The sequence below is a fragment of the Protopterus annectens genome, chromosome 6.part1 (assembly GCF_019279795.1).
Source record: "Protopterus annectens isolate FY-2018-M chromosome 6.part1, PAN1.0, whole genome shotgun sequence".
NCBI classification, from domain to species: Eukaryota; Metazoa; Chordata; order Ceratodontiformes; family Protopteridae; genus Protopterus; species Protopterus annectens.
In genome coordinates, this window is record NC_056738.1 from 303,113,348 (window position 1) to 303,131,189 (window position 17,842).

Consider the following 17,842-nt stretch of genomic DNA (forward strand, 5'->3'; position numbering starts at 1 on the left):
AGGGAAAACATTTGTTAGAGGAGTTTTTGGCAAGAGACTAGTTCAAAAGCTTTAGATAGATCAAGGCATACACAAGAAAGAAGTTTATCTTCATCTCTAGCTTTATTAATAGTATCTGTGAAAGTAAATAAGACCTTGCTAGTGCTATAGCGGTTTAAAACAATGTTGTGTGGGGGTCAGGAGCTTTTCCTAAAGAATACGTCAAACAAGTTGCTTGTGAACATCTGTGGAACAGGCTCCTCATCCGTGTGAAGCAGAGTTCTTCCCTGACCCAATTCGGGTGCAACTTGGACAATTGGATGGGGAACAGGAAATCCTCCCTGGTTTGGCACCTATGTCTCTAGTAGACACAGGCAATCTGTAAATGGTTCATCTCCCAGGACCTAGCTTGTAAATGTTTTATCTCCCAAGTGCCTGCTTACACTTATCAAGGGTATCAAAACTTGTCAGATGTGGGGTGCATGGGTATGCTTAAAAAGGCCCTTGTGGTTGTTAGCCTAGTAAACCTCTATGAATTTATGAACCAATGTGAATGCACTCTCCAGAATTTTTGATAAAGAGGATGATATGGCAATAGGTCTGTAACTTGTTATATCAGATAAGGTTTCACCTTTATGAATGGATGGTGTAGTATTTTTTACATAGAAAAGGAACAAATGATTCCTTGACAGATCTGTTAATTAGAAGAAGCACAGGATAAGCTATGGAAATGGCAGCAAGTTTGAGGTAGTCTGCTTGGAGATTGGACAGCGCTGTGGTGCAGCGGTTTACATTGTCACCTCACAGCAAGATGTTCTCTGTTTTGATTCCTGGCTGGGGTACCTTTTGTATGGAGTCTGCATATCCTCTTTGCATTCGTGTGGGTTTCCTCCTAGTACTCCGGTTTCCTGCCACATTCAAAAGGCATGCGTCTGGAGCATTTCTCCCCAGGACTTTCTCAGTCAACAAATGTTAAATAAATAAATAAATAATCTCCTGAAGGAGAACAGGGTTTCAATTTAAATGTAAATGGTCACTAACTACAGTAAACAATCTGTATTACTCTGTGTATTTTCAGTAGTAAAATAACTAGCAATTAAAATTACGAACTGTGTTAGTATGTTTGTTACATAACCACGTTAAATAAAATTAGGAGTATCCAATGTCTGTTTTGAATGCACTGTGCTGGGTCCAGCTTCATTTTACAGTAATTATCAAGAAATACAAAGTTCTTCCCTAGGAGCATATAAACATAATTAATTCTTCAAAACAGTGAATTTTAAAATAGAAATAGAATAGAAAGGTGGTAACTAACCAAGCATATTTGAGTTATCTCTTTTTACAGTAATGAAATTTCATATTACTGTGTTATGAATGGCAGTGATGTTGCCATTTCCGAAAACAGGTACATATAAAAACTAGACCTGAAACGGCAAATATAAAGACAAGTTATACAATGCTGCTGCTTCCAGAAGATAGGCAGTTATAGATTTTTTTCTTTAATGGGTTAAGTCTCTGAATTCTTATCTTGTCATCAGTACTGTGTGAGTATAAATAATAAATGTGTTCAGTACATAACTAAATCTGATTCACCTGTTTGTTTGAAGACGTGATAATACAGTACACATACAAGCCTGCTTCACAGTTTGCTTCAAATCCCCACCTAAACATCATAATAGTGAATCAGATTCTGTGTGTTCTTTCTACTAACCGGATGTTAAGATTGTGTTAGTGGCTAGTAAATAATTAATATATGCACATTATTTATGACAAAGCAGAAATACTGAAAGATACTAGTAACTTCTCATGCACGTCTTACTGACATTGCTCAAATGATGGGATTGCACTTGAACTTAACAAAACATCTAAGTTGAGTAAAGGTCTACAATGTCTGTCTCACAAACACATTGTACAGAACCTTAAAAAGATCTTCAGGCTACAAATAATATTGTCACTTCAGTATCATGGTGTTAAATTGTGTAACAAACAACCCAAGAGACATACAGTCTGGTTAATACTAGTTCATCATTAAGAAATGAAAAGTATCAACTGTGGGTTATACAGTTTCACAAGCTGAGCTCAGCATTGCAAGACAACAACAGTCAAATGCCAATGGGTGAGCCCACATGTATCTAGGAATGCATTATCCTGTCTTAACAACACATTGTATAAATGACATTTGTTATTTAATATTATAGTCAAATCTCTGTAACAAATGTAATGTATTAAAGCTGCAATCTTTAGTTTCTATAGTCTGCATTAGATTAAGTTACATTTTTAACTGCATGGTAATACACTTGAGGCCTGTCTGTTGAAACCCATTTTTGTCAATAATACCACATGAATTATACTAGGCACATGTTACCACAAACCTGGGAATGCCAATTGGCATAAAATAATAACCAGTTTCAAAGTTAATATGTATATTGCTGAACCTTTAATAACTCCTTAAAGAGCACGGAGTCCACCAATATGATGTACTCTGTCCTACAAAAAAGCACATGGGCAGCCTTGGGTGCTGTGTGCTCCAGCCAGAGTGGGCAGCTTAGCTATGCTATGTTAAGGGTCTGTGTCACAGTTAATTAGTGAATTTCAGAACAGGTGAAGTTTGTCTAGAAAAGATTTTAGATTAGGGCAATCTGCCTAAGATATGTGACTATTTAACTTAGAATATGTAGATATGACAGGATAGTTTTATTTTTGTGTGCAATGAAGAAAGGTTGGCTGTTAAAATGCAGCTATTCTAATCACTTAGTGTTCACTTGAACCTCTGTAATTGATGTGTTTTTGTACTAACAGTGGTGGTGAGTGGTGTTTATAAGTGCAGCTGTCATACTTTAAAGGCAGGATCCTATTAACTTCTAACATAAATTGTGATCTGGTCAAGACAACAGATTAACAGAAAGCATACTTTCCATTCTGATGATACATAAAAGTGTGTTGTCACACTGTGGAAGTGTATCACCAACAGTGTACTGTGTACATCTGAAATTTTCATTCATTCTACATTTACCCGCTTAAACAAATTATAGCACTGTAGGGATGCTTATCCCAGCACTCAGGAGGTACTTGCATAGAACATTACCCTGAAAAGGGCACTAATCCATGGGAGGATTTACACTATCTCACACACACACACACACACACACACACACACACACACACACACACACACACACACACACACACACAATATCACTACCTCTCCATGCACACCTACAGGCAATTTAGCGGATTGCCAATTAACCTGTGGTATGTCTTTGGGGTGTGGGAGGAAATCTGAAGACTTGCTCAAAATCCTCATGAACACAAGGAGGTCATGAAGGGTCTGCACAAAAGCTCCCTAGCTGTGAACTGAAGAAATAAGTGCTGTTAAGCGTCAAAGTTAGCCACTATACAACCGTACCTTCCATTTTTTTATTTTATTTTTTTAATTCATACTGTTCTGTATGCTGGCACTTTCTGATGTAACACCTCACAGCAGTATTTCATATCTTTAAAGTTACGCAGTTGAAAGTATGTGGTGTCTGTTAAATGTAGGAGATTGAGGAAGGGGTAAATGGATAAGGTGCAGGAGAGAGGCTTAGGTAAGAGATGAGTTGATGAAACAGAAAAGACAGGCAAGACATGCAGGAGCTGGAGTTTGGTGCATGATACAAGACATACAGGTGTCAGACCGATACAAAAGGGGAAGAAGATCTGAGGTGCAGGTCACAATGAAAGATCTTAATTATCCCTCCTTCTCCTAGAGAGGAGAACCATATTGGTGTAGGGATGAAGACCTCCAGTGGCTCAATGGTTAGAGCTGACCAGGTCAGTGAGTCTGGCACCTGCTGGAGGAGACTATGAATATGTTGTAGGCACTTCACCATCAGCTAAACTAATGCTCAACCAGACTCTGAAGCTCATGGTGTTTCTATGTTACCAGGCTCAGTGGTCTTTGTTGGCAGTCATTTCTATTTGTTTTTAATCTCAACCATCAGTTTGGACTACAAAACAGTCACTGCAGGAATTAATTTATATTTGTATAACACTTTTCATGTCTTTTTATACTTTTAAGCACTCTGTGTCAATCTTGGTAACCTCATATGTGCCTGTCTTCTATCACAGTCTAGTTCTTCCTCAGCTATGGACATGTAAGAAACAAAAGATAGAAAATCAAAGTTGTTTACCCTTGTCTTGTCTGTGTGCATCATTGCAGAATGCATTTTGTTTAATTATGATTCCATCTCTTGCATGCCTAATATAAAGAAGCACTGCACTGTATATAAAAGATGGGAACTGAGTCACCCTTTTGTTAAAATGTTTATTGCAAAGTTACAGCAAGAGTTGAGAATTGCGGTCAGTCTTTGACAATCTTTTATCTTCTTTCCTGAGTAAATTTTTATTACTGGTACTCAACATTGCCCAGCTGATACATTCAGGGGTGCAATAGTGTCTGGTGATGAGTAGCATGGATTTTCTAGTGATATACTGATCTTATTAGCAAAGTTAGTAGATAGTCAATTTCAGGAAAAAAGGAAGCTTTACAGCAAGGTGCTGACTTTAACAATAATTGTGTAGTCCAATCTGCAGTATTCTCATCAATGTTTCTCTGTCCATATGTTCATTTTCCATTAATTTTATAGTATGTTAATTATTCATAATTTTGTAATTCCCTCAGCAGTAAGGGAATCAAAAATCTGTAGTATGTCAGTCATACAATTGCTGCTCAGCTCCCCACTCCCACTTAACCTTGAGTGTGGTGGCTCGCTGTTGACAGTATTTTATAAGTAAAGAAAATACCTGGAAATCACCAAAAACATTTCTAAGATGCACACAGATGGTATTCTTAAATGATTTTTGCCCAAAAAGTTAAATGTTTCCTATTACTAAGATTAAATACTACAAAACTGAGAATCTCTAATCTGGAGGGTTATGACTTCAGTGGATGTCATTTTACAGAAAAAAAATCCAAGTCTGTTTTCAAATTATTCCTACATCTGCATGAGAAAATAATAGACTTCGAGAATACAAGCTGTAAGAATCATGTGATTGTGGATTTCCTGAGATTTTTTTCTTTCACTAGTTTATTATAAGCGGTTCAGGGCATTCTATTCATAGTTTTTGACTATGTCAAGCCAAAGGAACAAATAATCATCAAAAGCATGCCTAGAGCTTTGTTTCTCAAACTATTCAGTTACTTTGACAAGTAACATTAAACTATTAGACATTAAAAATGCAGTTGCTAATTCTGAGTACATTCAATGAGAATGGCATTATATGGCAATGTTTCAGACTGAAAATGCTCTGGAACTTGCCTCAAAACTTAAAAAACAGAGATCAGAAGCTTGTACCTTTTTATCAAAAAGTAAGAAGAAATACCGGGTTTCAGATATGATATCCTGTACTTTAATATTTGTTTGTGAAAGCATATATTTTTTCTAAACCTGAAGCCTGAGGTCTACCTTTCTTGTTGTCTGAAATGTTTTTAGTCAAAACTAGGGTGAAGTATCAGATGTTTTCAGAGTAGTATCTTATCTTACCTGCTTTTATGCAAATGCTTCAGGCATGCAATATGTAATAAACAAAGCAAATTGTTTTTAGGTTGTTGTATGTGTGCCATTATAATCTAAATTGAAGAAGCCCATACTCTCAAGTTACTGCAGTATTTATTCTTGTGTTTTCTTTGATGACTATTTACACATATCTCAGCACAAACCTATTCCTCTTTAAAACTGCACTTATATTGACAGATCAGTTACTCTTTTCAATTATTTCTAGTTTTATTTTAAGAGGTTTGCCTAGTGACGTGTTCTTTTCAATATCATTACGTTTATTGTCTTTCTTCTCATACATACCATTATAAACATAATCACTGCAGTGCCGTAGTGCCTTAATGTACATACCCAAGGTTAAGTTATATGCATGCTGTGCTGGGAGTTCCTTGTAACTCTGGGCTTCATGTGGATCTAGTTATCTCTTCTTTTACTGCAAGGTGTTACAAGTACTTCTAGATTAGCAAGTTCAGGAAGTGGTGCATATTGTAATAGCTTTTATAACATGCAAGCTTTCTGCTAATTCCTGAAAGGGGAAATTATATTTTTGTATATTAATTTTAAAGATCACAAATAAATATGAGTTATTCTCCTTCTGTAATAAGTCCTCTCTTTTAGATTACTTAATTATTCAGGGATGCAAATTCTGCCTGCATTCTGTATATTTCAAACCATACATTAATGCGCCATATCAAGGCATGGAAAATTCATGTTCTTATATTATAAAATTCACTTCCAGCCATTATTATTATTGCTTTCACTGTAGTTAAAAATTCCATGATATCACTTAAATGGCATCTATCACAGCAGGCAAGCATGTTTAAAATGTCATTTTTTGTGAAAAATTGAGCTTGTTAAATATAATTTGTTGTTTTGCAGTAATGTTTTCCTTAGTATATGCCTATTAAAATATAGGTCTCCTCAACATTAAGAACTGAGTAGAAAGTCTTCATTACTTCAGTATCTGGCACAGTTATTAGTCTAACACACACTAAGCTTCCAGCACAACTATGAATACACTTGTAGTGTTCATTTGTGAAGATGCAATATCCTTGCAGATTCATGGATGAAAGCCAGTGCTGCACTTGTGCCCATCTGGCAGCTGCTGATTGCACCCCTATCAGCTTGTGTCTAGTGAAGCTGCCCCTTCACCCTGCCTACATAACAGCTTAGAAAATGCTGTCTGACATGGTAGCTCAAATGGCTTAAACCAGAGTTTTTCCAGTTAGGAATCCTTGGGGCCTATCACATTGTTCAAGGTACTTAGACAGTTGCATCCAAATTAAATACTTTATACAACAGTGGGTGTGATAAGAGAGATCCTCAGATCTAGAAAACATACATTGACAGACAGGCTTGGCAGAAGGGATTTCAAATCACAGGTTAAGAAATAATGGTCTTAAGGGAGCTCAGTGTCAATGTTGATACCCAGGTCTCCAGGTCTCCACCTGTTTTAAGAGGAATGCCAGTTATATGATTCCAGGAAAAGATGAGGTCTTATCAAAGGTAATAACACTACATGTCTTATCACAGTGTGAGCATGTGATTACAGTACCAGGTTTAGGTTTAGGGTATTGCGGAGTGAGTCTATAACAGCACTCAGTTTGATGTTTACACAAACTTGGTTAACCATAGACCATGGCTTGACTGAGTCTGCCTACGGGAAATAAATACCAAACTGGAAAGGAGTGAAGAATGAAAACTGTGGGAAGTCACTAGCAACATTTCTACAACAGGAGATCCCCCTTTCTTGGACTATGTGAGCTAAATGGTTAGCACTGAGTCTACAGAGTTTACTTATTATCCCTACATGGAGAATGGTGTCAAATGTTTTATCAAGGTTACTGTAAGCAGTATAGAGAATCTGACTCTTATCTAAAGCTCAGCTGGCCTTGTCAAAAACTCAACCAAAACTAGTAGGCATGGCCTGCCTTTAACAAATTCAGATTGATTGGGATTGAGACTCTGGAATTTACCAGTGTCATAATTAATTAGTTCAGTGACGATGTATTCCACAGCTTTATAGATATGGCTAATGAGATGGCTAGGCCTATAGTTGCCAGTGTTTATTTGACTGTCCTTGTATGGAGGGAAACTGTGGGTTTTCAAAAAGTTTAAGGTACATGGCCTCTGTAAAGACTAAGGCAAGGTAGACTGAGGAGAAGTTTCACTATGTGATTTACGAAATTTGCAAAATGGTAGTGTGAAATATTGCTGTGGCACATGAAGCCAGGCATTTTAGATTTGGAAGACTCAGGAGACATTTTATCATGGGTGGTGTGAAATTGCAGCTAAATTTATCAGCAAGAATATTAGCTACAGTTTCTTGATCAGGGTGGAATACACCACTGGAGATAAGATGACAGCAAAACTCGGTGTTACTTCTGTTTTGTAAGGTAACTGAAGAATGCATTGCGGTGGTTTTTAATACTTGAAGAAATTCTAAGCTCTTAACTGGCTTTCTATATGTCTGAGGGACTTGATTAACACAGTTAAGTTGATTTTATAGATTTGTAGCATGAGAAATGGCATTTTTTACAAAGAAGCATGAGTTTTTTCTTTTTCCTTTAGATTTGATTTATGTGGGCATTCCAAAATGCTGTCTTATTTTTAAATGCATTACTGTTCTTGTGGTGGATTGGAATGGCCTCTCCTCTGCATTTACTTATAAGGGAGTAAAACTCTGAGGACTATTGTAAGGCAGGAGTCATATCATGAATGAGTTTATTCAGTGTGGGAGCCGTATTTGTCTAAGATATCAGTAGGTATTAAAAAGCTATCTTTAGAATATTACCAAAATAATGTGGGTTTTTCACAGGTGGAGAAGCTTGTACTGATAGGGGAGACAATAGTGTTGTGCCTGATTTTGCCAGGGAGGTAGAGGAAAATGGGATAAAACAGGAGGGGGAGTATTTTGTATGTTAAAGGTCAAGAAAATTAACAATTCTGTTGGGAATGGAGACAGTTTGCACAAGAAAGTTGGTATTCTCAAAGTTAAGAAATCACTGGACATATTTATTGGAGGTTGTATCCACTTGCCAGTTGAAAGAAGGGCAATTGAGTTCTCCCATAAAAAGGTTATTAGGCTTGATTGGTAACTTACTCAGCTGATTTAAGTAATCAGTGTATTCTGTAGGTATAGGCAGTGCCACACTGGGGCATGGTGAGTACATAAGTAAAAAAAATAAAAACATTTGTTTTTTATTTTTTTTTCAAATCATGGTAATAGGACAGGTGTAGCCAATACATATCTTATTGCAATAGAGAATAAGTGTCAGGGATCAGTTTCCCTTAGCAACTGATTGCAGAGCTTTCTGTGTTGTCAGTCTCTTGTCTGATATCATTAGAGACTACCAGGCACTATGTAGTCTGTCTGCAACTTTATGCCCTTAGTAACTGGGCACAATGTTTTCGTGGCAATCTATAGCCATATAACTAAACACAGCCAGGAACTGTAGAGATGTGGATCTTCAGAGACATTTTTCTCTTTGTAGGTATGCCTATTTTTATTTTACATTTTTGCAGAAAGCCAGAAAAAATTGAGAGCAGTGGCAACAAACACTATCCACAGCAGAATGCACATAGGTTCATAGATTCATACTAGGCTATCTGCCCTAGGGCATTTATAAGCCTAGGCAGAGTGTGTTTGGCTTTCGCCGCCCATTTTAAATGAATTTTGCTATGCCCTTTTTTGAGGTTAGTATACTGTGCCTCTGTCTAACAGTGACATTTTTCTTTTTTATTTAGATTTACCTCAAGTCAACATGAGGGGCCTATATATCTTCATCCTCTTTGCTCAGGAATACTGAACATAGCCAGAAATGAGGGGAGCAAAGGTCTAAACTCAGGGAGTTTTTCAATATTACTCGTATTCACTCAAAATTTAATAAAACAACTGGTTTTCCATCCTCATGCATTTTCTGAACAATGACAGCTATGAAACGTTAATGTCTGTCATTCCTGACGTCTCTAAAATCTTCAGCAATATATCTGAAAATCAGGAACAGGGCAAACATATGAGATATAATCAGGAACGGTTATGAGGCATGTGACATGTTTCCCTACATACTTCTCAACATCTTTGCTTAAAAATTCTGGGTATAGCCAAAAATAATTGGGGGGACAAAGGCCCAAAAATCAAGGACAATTTTTTTTTTAAATATTGCGGTAATTCACTTAAAAGATTAACAGAAGAACATGTTTTCTGACAACATACATTTGTAAACAATAAGAAGTATGAAAACTAATGTCTGTTGTCTGCTATCCTCAGCGATTTAACAGAAAATTTAAAATTTTACAAGTAACAGAGTGAAAAATATGAAGCAAAATTAGGGACTTTCTGCAAAATCAGTGACAGTTGAAAGGTATGCTTCTCATACAGCTATGCATGAAATATAGCTCTAAACTGGACTTCATTACAAGAAATACTTCTCACGTTAAATGCTTAAGTTTTCATGTTCCACATCTGATTTTTTGCATATTACCTCATCAAAATGATTGTTTAATAATATGAGGAAACATATTTACCATACCATGAACTTCCTTGTTGAAGTCATCAGTAAGTGTTCCTGTATTACACATTTTGTCTATTTGTTTCACTTTATGTAAGAGGTAGTATTCCCCATTTTGGTGATGGAAGTTTGAAGGTTATAGAAGGTTGAAGAAAGCAAATGGCAAGCTGAGGTTAATCACACTGAAATTATCATTGCTGCAGCTTGTTGGGGGTGTGGACAAAGCATAGTACCTGAAAGCTCCATTACTATGATTTACTATGATTTAATGTTCATTTAGCAGAAAAACAGATAGGTCTGAGAGCAGTGATAATGTATGTATTTATTTTAATTTAATTTTTATGGCAATAGATGTGAGGGTGTGGGGTCATATTGCAACAAGGGGGAATTCATTTCTATGGATGTTATTTTTTGTTTTCTTCTCAGTGAGACATCAGGAGTATAGAAAATGTGGGAATCATCTCTGGTAACAGGTGATGTATAAAGTAAATGTCACCTACAATATCTGTCGAATTATATTATTGCTTCCCAGTCAAAGGTAGTATACTGTCTCAGAAGGAGCACATTCCATTGGGTGATTGTGTATATGTTTTGCACCAAAGTATACCATTAGAAGTCACTGAATTTTTTAAAGTGAACTGTTGCCTTTGAGGAAATGATACATGTCCTCTTTTATTACAGCTAATAAATCCAACTTTTTCAGAGAGCTTTTGTTTTTACAATCTGGTTCTGTGGTTAGTTTCAGCTTGGGAGTTATTTGACCTCTGCACAAAAGGCTAGGTAAAACTAAGCCTTCATAATATATGAATACTAAGTTTTCATTATGTTTGAATTAAAAATCCTATATATTTTACCATAAAAATATATTTTTCTTTTCTAACGTACAGTGAGTACAGTGCCGCACTTTTAAGCATCTAAAGCTGTTGAGTCAAATTTGGAGCTGTGCTACTCTGGAAGTTGTAAGATATGAATTGTACACTTAGGTATAATTTATATCTGAATGTTTTGTTGTTATTAAATTAAAGATTTGTAATAACATTTCAAAGCCTGGTAGAGACACAGCCTTTAAAAGACAGAATCCTGTGGCTTTAATCCATGTGCCAATCTCACATTTTAAAAAAAGAATCAATTTTTGCTGTGGGTTCTGTGGTGATCTACTCGATATGCTGAGTAATGGTCTAAAGAACTTCTTTACTGAGTTGTTATTGCATCACAAGTAAAACTCCTACTAATTTCTCCTGAATAAAGAAGTTTTCTAGTCGCTGAACATATGACCCCCCCTCCCCCATTTAAGCTCATGTGCAATAAACTTACATTACAAGAAGTTACATCTGTGTAAATGTCTTTACAGGTGGAATGACCAGCGAGGTTCATTTTGATTTTGAGGGTCGGAAAATATTATTCTCACAAATTTGATGTAATACTTTGTATGATGCAGAGAAATGGTTCCTTATTCTTTTGTACAGCTAGTAGTCTTTTATAGCCATTTGCATGCTCTGGCTTTGTCATTTGTTCCACAAAAAACAAACATGTTGTATGTTTTCAAGCTGACAGACTCACAATGTATTAGAATCATAATAATGGTATCTTCTCATGAAACTACAACCAAAAATAATACTCTTTTGTAGAGAAAGATAATATTCTCTGTTCTTTTTATATTGCAGCAACATCTGTATATTTGCTTAACAACTTGGTTATTAAAGTTACACGTTTTTATGAAGGACTTGTTTACTATTCTTATTACTGTGTGATCTTGGTGTGGGACTGAGTGGAACTCTCTTACTTCTTTGGTAATTGTTTTTTTTCCTTTACTACATTTTTGTCCTTTGCTTGTGAAGGACATGCCCAGAAAAGAATCTCTTCTGCTTTTAGCAATGTATTAGGCTGAACAAAACAAAATGAAAGTGACATTGCCATGGGGGTCTTCTCTGGAAAATTTCAAAATAATAACTTGAAGTAGTAGAAAGAGGTACTAATTTGAACTTAGGGAGGCATTCAGGCCAGAATGACCTTTGTAAATCATCAGAGCGAAAGTTTTACAAAGCAGTCAGTGGAAAACAGATGTGCAGCTTTTAGTTTTCCTCACACTAAAATAAACAAAATCTATCATAAACATACATTTGTCATGGTGGGTTGATTTCAGACTTAAAGGGAATGCTTCTGTATAAAAGTGATCTTTTAATTGTTTTTATAATCTGAAACATGAACAATTTATTTTAAAATTGTATTTAATTAAAACTTGCTGATCCTTTGTCTTCTTTAAGGGTAGGAGCTCAGTCTAGTGGGGTTCTATAGATAATTATCCCAGTAACATTTTATGAATAAATAGTGAATCATTTTGCGATATGCATGATTTTAAATCAAAGAGTAAAAATAGCCAAAATCAAACAGTATTCAGGGGACAGCACTTCTGATACTGACAGCAGTCAGAGCTGAAGATTGCTCATCTAGTAAGAGAAAAAGTAAAATCAGCACCACTGCACGTGATAAAACAAAAAACTTTATCGACTTACTGCTGCATTACAATTTGAAGTAGGCAATACTCTACAGAACTTAACTGTCCAGGGTGGGATGTCTATGGACTGCTTTGTGGGTTGATTCAGCTGATTGTTTCAGTAATGCTGTCAGCATCTTGCTCAGCAGAGAAACGTGACAGTGGAAACGTAGGTGCATGGAGTGCTCTCCAAAAGAAACATCGCTAAATATGGAGCGTAACTGGAAGAGAGAGCTTTACTTAGGAGGGACAGTTCTTTGATAATGGGGAGCTCTAGAGGGATGCATTCCATCAGTCTACTGGACTGTACCATGGAAAACCTTCAGTTGGCTGTGACACCATTAGAGCAGTGATTGTTTTATTTTTAGGCAAAATGATTGACCTGACTTTTGTTATTATATTTAAATAAAATAACTTTTTTTTGTTACCATACAAGTTAATGACTGTCTTACTTTTAAGGTGCACAAGGCTACTGAATACCTCTTGTCTCATAAACCCACAGCTATCTGTTTTTCAGAAAGACAGGTAGAATGCCACATAAAAAATTTTTTTCACAGAAATGGTTATAAGTAGACCAAAGATAATGGGTGCATTCTTAAAGTACTCAAGAAAGTATCATTTGAATTCCTATAGGTCACGCTTAAATGGTGGCAACTCCTCCTGATATATTAAGTGCATGTAAGACTGTGAGTGTGTGTGTGTGTGTGTGTGTGTGTGTGTGTGTGTGTGTGTGTGTGTGTGTGTGTGTGTGTGTGTGTGTGTGTGAGAGAGACTGTAAATCCTCCCATGGATTACTGCCCTTTACAGGGTAATGTTCTATACATGTGCCTCCTGAGTGCTGGGATAAGCATCCCTACAGTGCTGTAATTGGTTTAAGCGGGTAAATGTAGGTGTGGGTATGTGTCTGTGTGTGAATTTACCCACGAGGGCATATGTGTCTTTCTGTTCTGTCTGCAGAGATCCATTTCTAGTTGGAGTAAAGCAAACTCTTACTTTAGCTACAAGGAAACGGGCACATTTTGAAACCAGTAGAATGGTATTTGTTGACAGGTTTTTGAATCTAAGGCATATTCATAAATAACCAGATTTTGCAAGCACACATTTCAGTGTATAACCACCATACTGTGTAGAGCAGGGTAGAGACACAGCCTTAAAACAACTGATTCTAGAAAAAAATATAGCATTATATAAAAAACATAAATAACTAAGAAGTAAATACAGTACTATCTAAATGAAAAAAAAATACTGCAGCATTACAGTTACATAAAGGATGACACCAATTTTTGGGGACAAAACATAATGCCATGGTATGCAGACATGTTGTCAAAAGTTCAGTTTGTCGATCAGAAAAAAAGGCAGTCCAGCTGATTGAATATAAGCTTATCTTATCTCACATGCCAGCTTTTTTTTCTCTGCGATATCACAGAACAGTGAGAATCAAGAAATTTCCCCTTTACCCTACTGTAGTACAATCTTGGATTTAGTACATATAATTAACAGGGGATATGAGAGGAGCAGGCTAGCTTGCCCCTGCAAAAAAAAAATTACTTTTTTCTGTGTGTGAATTTAGATCATCTAGTGATTGACCAGTTATGCTCGATAACTTACAACTCGATATTTCAATTTTTCAATATATGGACACACATCCAGTGTGATGTACTGCAATTTCAATACTATAAATATTGTGCTTCATCACTAAACATTGCAGTCCTGGCTTTTGCCAAAGAGATTGAGTTATCACTAGGAAACATAAACAGAGAATAAACAATGTTTCGCTTAAAGGAAAAGATAGACATACAATATTAGCAGAACAAGTCAGTGCATAGAATGATAAAGAAACTAAGAAGGAATCACAAAAGAAACAACAAATACAGGAGTGGCAAGGCAACAAGAAAACAGGCTAGTGTATTTTATGTAGCAATGTTGCACAAACAACTGGTCCATAGAGATGCTTGAAATGTAGAAAATATGCAAAGAATAATAATGAAATGCAGGCTGTTTATTTTGGGATGTAATCAGAACATGCAAAGTGAACAAAACCACCTTTTATACAAGACCCCTTCAAAAACATTGCAGCTTTTAACCCAAAGGCAAATTTCATTCGTCACTGAATTCTATTTCATAATGCTATTTGCATGAAATGTAGCTTTAGAGGTGTGGAGATGAAGATGGACCAAGAGAAAAGAAAACATTCTTCAAACAAGGATTTTACTATTCTTAAGACATGAAAACATTACTTACATTTTTAAAATAGCACAAAAGAAGGGGTTGTTTTTATTTAAGACTATGATTCTTGTAAAAGGAAAAAGGAATGTAGAAACCACACCTCGTATTAGTAAATGGCATTGTGTTGTTTATACTTTGGGAGTACATAATCCTGAAGGGTGCCATGCAATTTATGTGATTCATCATACTTACAGATCACTGGCTCAGAAAGATGTATATTTTTTAAGATAAATTCAACCTCCATTTCCTTCCATGTTAGGTTCTTTTCTGCATAGTCTGTCCTTTGTCTATATAAAAAAATTGCATTTCATAGACTATATTCTAAATGGTGCAGGGCAGCATAGCAGAGGCCTTTTATGTAAAAGGAATGCACTCCAAGCAATCTGCACTGCTCCATCTTCAATATGTGTTAGGAAGGGTCCACATATCAACAGAGTGGTGACCCACGGATTCTGCAACAATCCATTCTACAGTGCCTGTGGAACCTAATAACATTTCATGCAATACAGTGTAAAGGAGACAGACTGCATATGTAGGGCATACCCTCATTTCTAAAGGCATCTACTAATGAAGGCCTCAGAAAATAAGAAGGGGAAATGACATGGATCAAACAATAAGGCAATGGGTAGGGACAGACATGGCTGCACTGCAGTGGGGAACACATGTGGGTCTCAATGCAAGCAGTATGGCATGAATGTAACCATGTCCTGAAATCATAGATGACAGGGAAGAGAGCATACACACAAGGAAATAGCTACAGCATAGCATTCCCAGAACTATATGTATGAGTAATGGTGTGGCCAGGTAGAAGTGCTCTAAGGGATGGTGGGACAGCAGACATCAAAGAAAGAAAGAAAGAAAAGGAAGATTCATTCATTTTATGGCGGTGATAATGAACTCAGTAAATTCCTTGCATGTGAGAGTTCCTATTAACTACAGGTGAGGAGTAGGAAAATATAGATAAGCTTTATCTTTGTGTGTTATGCAGAGATTTTACAAACATTTCTTTTCTTTTTTTTTCCTCCCATATTTTTTTATTTTCAAATAAAATAACATTTACATAATATTTTTAAATATAATTTTAAACTATATGCAATATTTACAATAGCCTGACTTTCAGTTATATACACTGTATGTTATTAAATATAGAATTAACAGATCAGTTATCAGAGATACAATATTGATTATTGCAGAGTGTCCAACAAGGATATAACTTTCTTCCAAGGATTATTTACCAGTGACCTGGGATAGATTCGTAGTTCTTTGATTTTTATTTCCATCGATGCAGTTGTCTTCAGTTTGTTTGTGTCTTTCGGCTTTTCCTGGTTAGGGGTCTCCACAGCACCACTAATGATTGGCAGTTGATTTTTACGTACTGGCTTGCCAGGCCTGATGCACAACCTTCAATGAAGGTACGCCCATTCACGCATGTCTCCATGCAGAAGACGCTCTAGCTGACAGCGTCTTACTGTGAGGTGACAATGCTACCGCAGCACCACCACCGCGGGATACAGTTGTCTTCAGTAAAGTGTAGAATTCTTCCAAGGTCGGGGTGTATTTGAATTCCACCTTCTGGTTACGCATTTCCTAGATATAGCAAGTATTGTCCATAACAAATACATATTTGTCTTATTCAGGTAGGGACCTTCATTTGCATTTAGTATAAATACTTTAGTTAAGGTAAAGGATTCATTAAATAAAGCTTGCAAAAAATGATTGATTCCTTTCCAATATGATTTAATTTTATTACATTCATAAAAAATATGAATCCAGTCTGCTTTATTTGACTTTTCACACCTCCAGCAAAACCATTTGTAGTAGTACTGATCTTGGTAATTCTATCTGGTGTTAAAAATGCTCTATGTAATTATGTCCAGTTAAATATTTCTAGTACTGTGTGTTAGAGGTGTAATTAACTAATAGTAAGATGTTAGTTTTAATTTCTTCTGTTAACTGCAATGACTGACCTTTTGTTAAGAACTGCCAGTATGATGGTTTGGGAATTGTTTTATATGTTATTAACTCTTTATATAGATTTGAAATGGAATTTTTCTTTTCACAACTATTATATATAAATTCATACATAAACTTATTAGATTTGGAATATCTTTAGCTGAGGAATTATTAATTAATCTGCATAAATCTTGAGTGTACATTAGAATGCTTTGTAAGGTTAACCAGTCCTGTGTTGGAATATTGTAAGCAGTTTTTTATCATATGTATATCTAAAACATTTAATTTATTTACACATTGAAGCCAGCATAAGCATCCATTTTGTTCCCAGGAGGTTATTGTTTCCCTATATATTCTGTGAGGAAAGTTCTTAGTGATGGTAAATGGGGTTCAAAGGTCAAACCAAAGTTTTAGATCTATGTTTGCATTAGTTTCATAAAGGAATTGATGTAATGATTAATCAGTATTGTTTTAGAAGGTTTTGTTATATTATATTGTATACTTATGCATAGTATGTACCAGGGTTTGTTTGATTTGTCTACTATTAAAATTTTTTTAACAGATTAAATTAATTTGTTAATATAGCCATTGTTAATTCTTTCCAGTTGACAAAATAATTTGGGTTTATCCAGTCTATTATAGTTTTAAGCACAGATGCTTTTATATATGTTTCTATTTATGGGAAGTTCAATCCTTCTTGTTTCCAGGGTCTAATGTGATTAGTTAGAGCTACTCTATTCTTTTTGGGATACCATAAAAAATTTATTAAACATGAGTTTATTTCTTTAAGAATGCATCTTTCAGGAATTAACTGCATTGCTAATGCTACATAAAGTATTTTGGCAATAAGACCATTTTTATTAATTGCAATCTTTCTTCAAAAGTTAATATAATTTTGTTGCACTTTTCTATATATATATTTTATTGTTTCAATAATGTTTTTATAATGTATTAATATTGTTTCGCTTTTATTTTTGCATAACACTATTCCTAAATAATTTAGCGTAAGTTCTTGTTTTCCTTTGATGGATTTATCTGTAACTTGTAGTTCTTTTTTCTTATTTAAAACTAGAAATTTTGATTTTGATCTATTAAAGTGTAGACCTGAAATCTTATAAAATTTCTCCATTACTTCTAGCTCT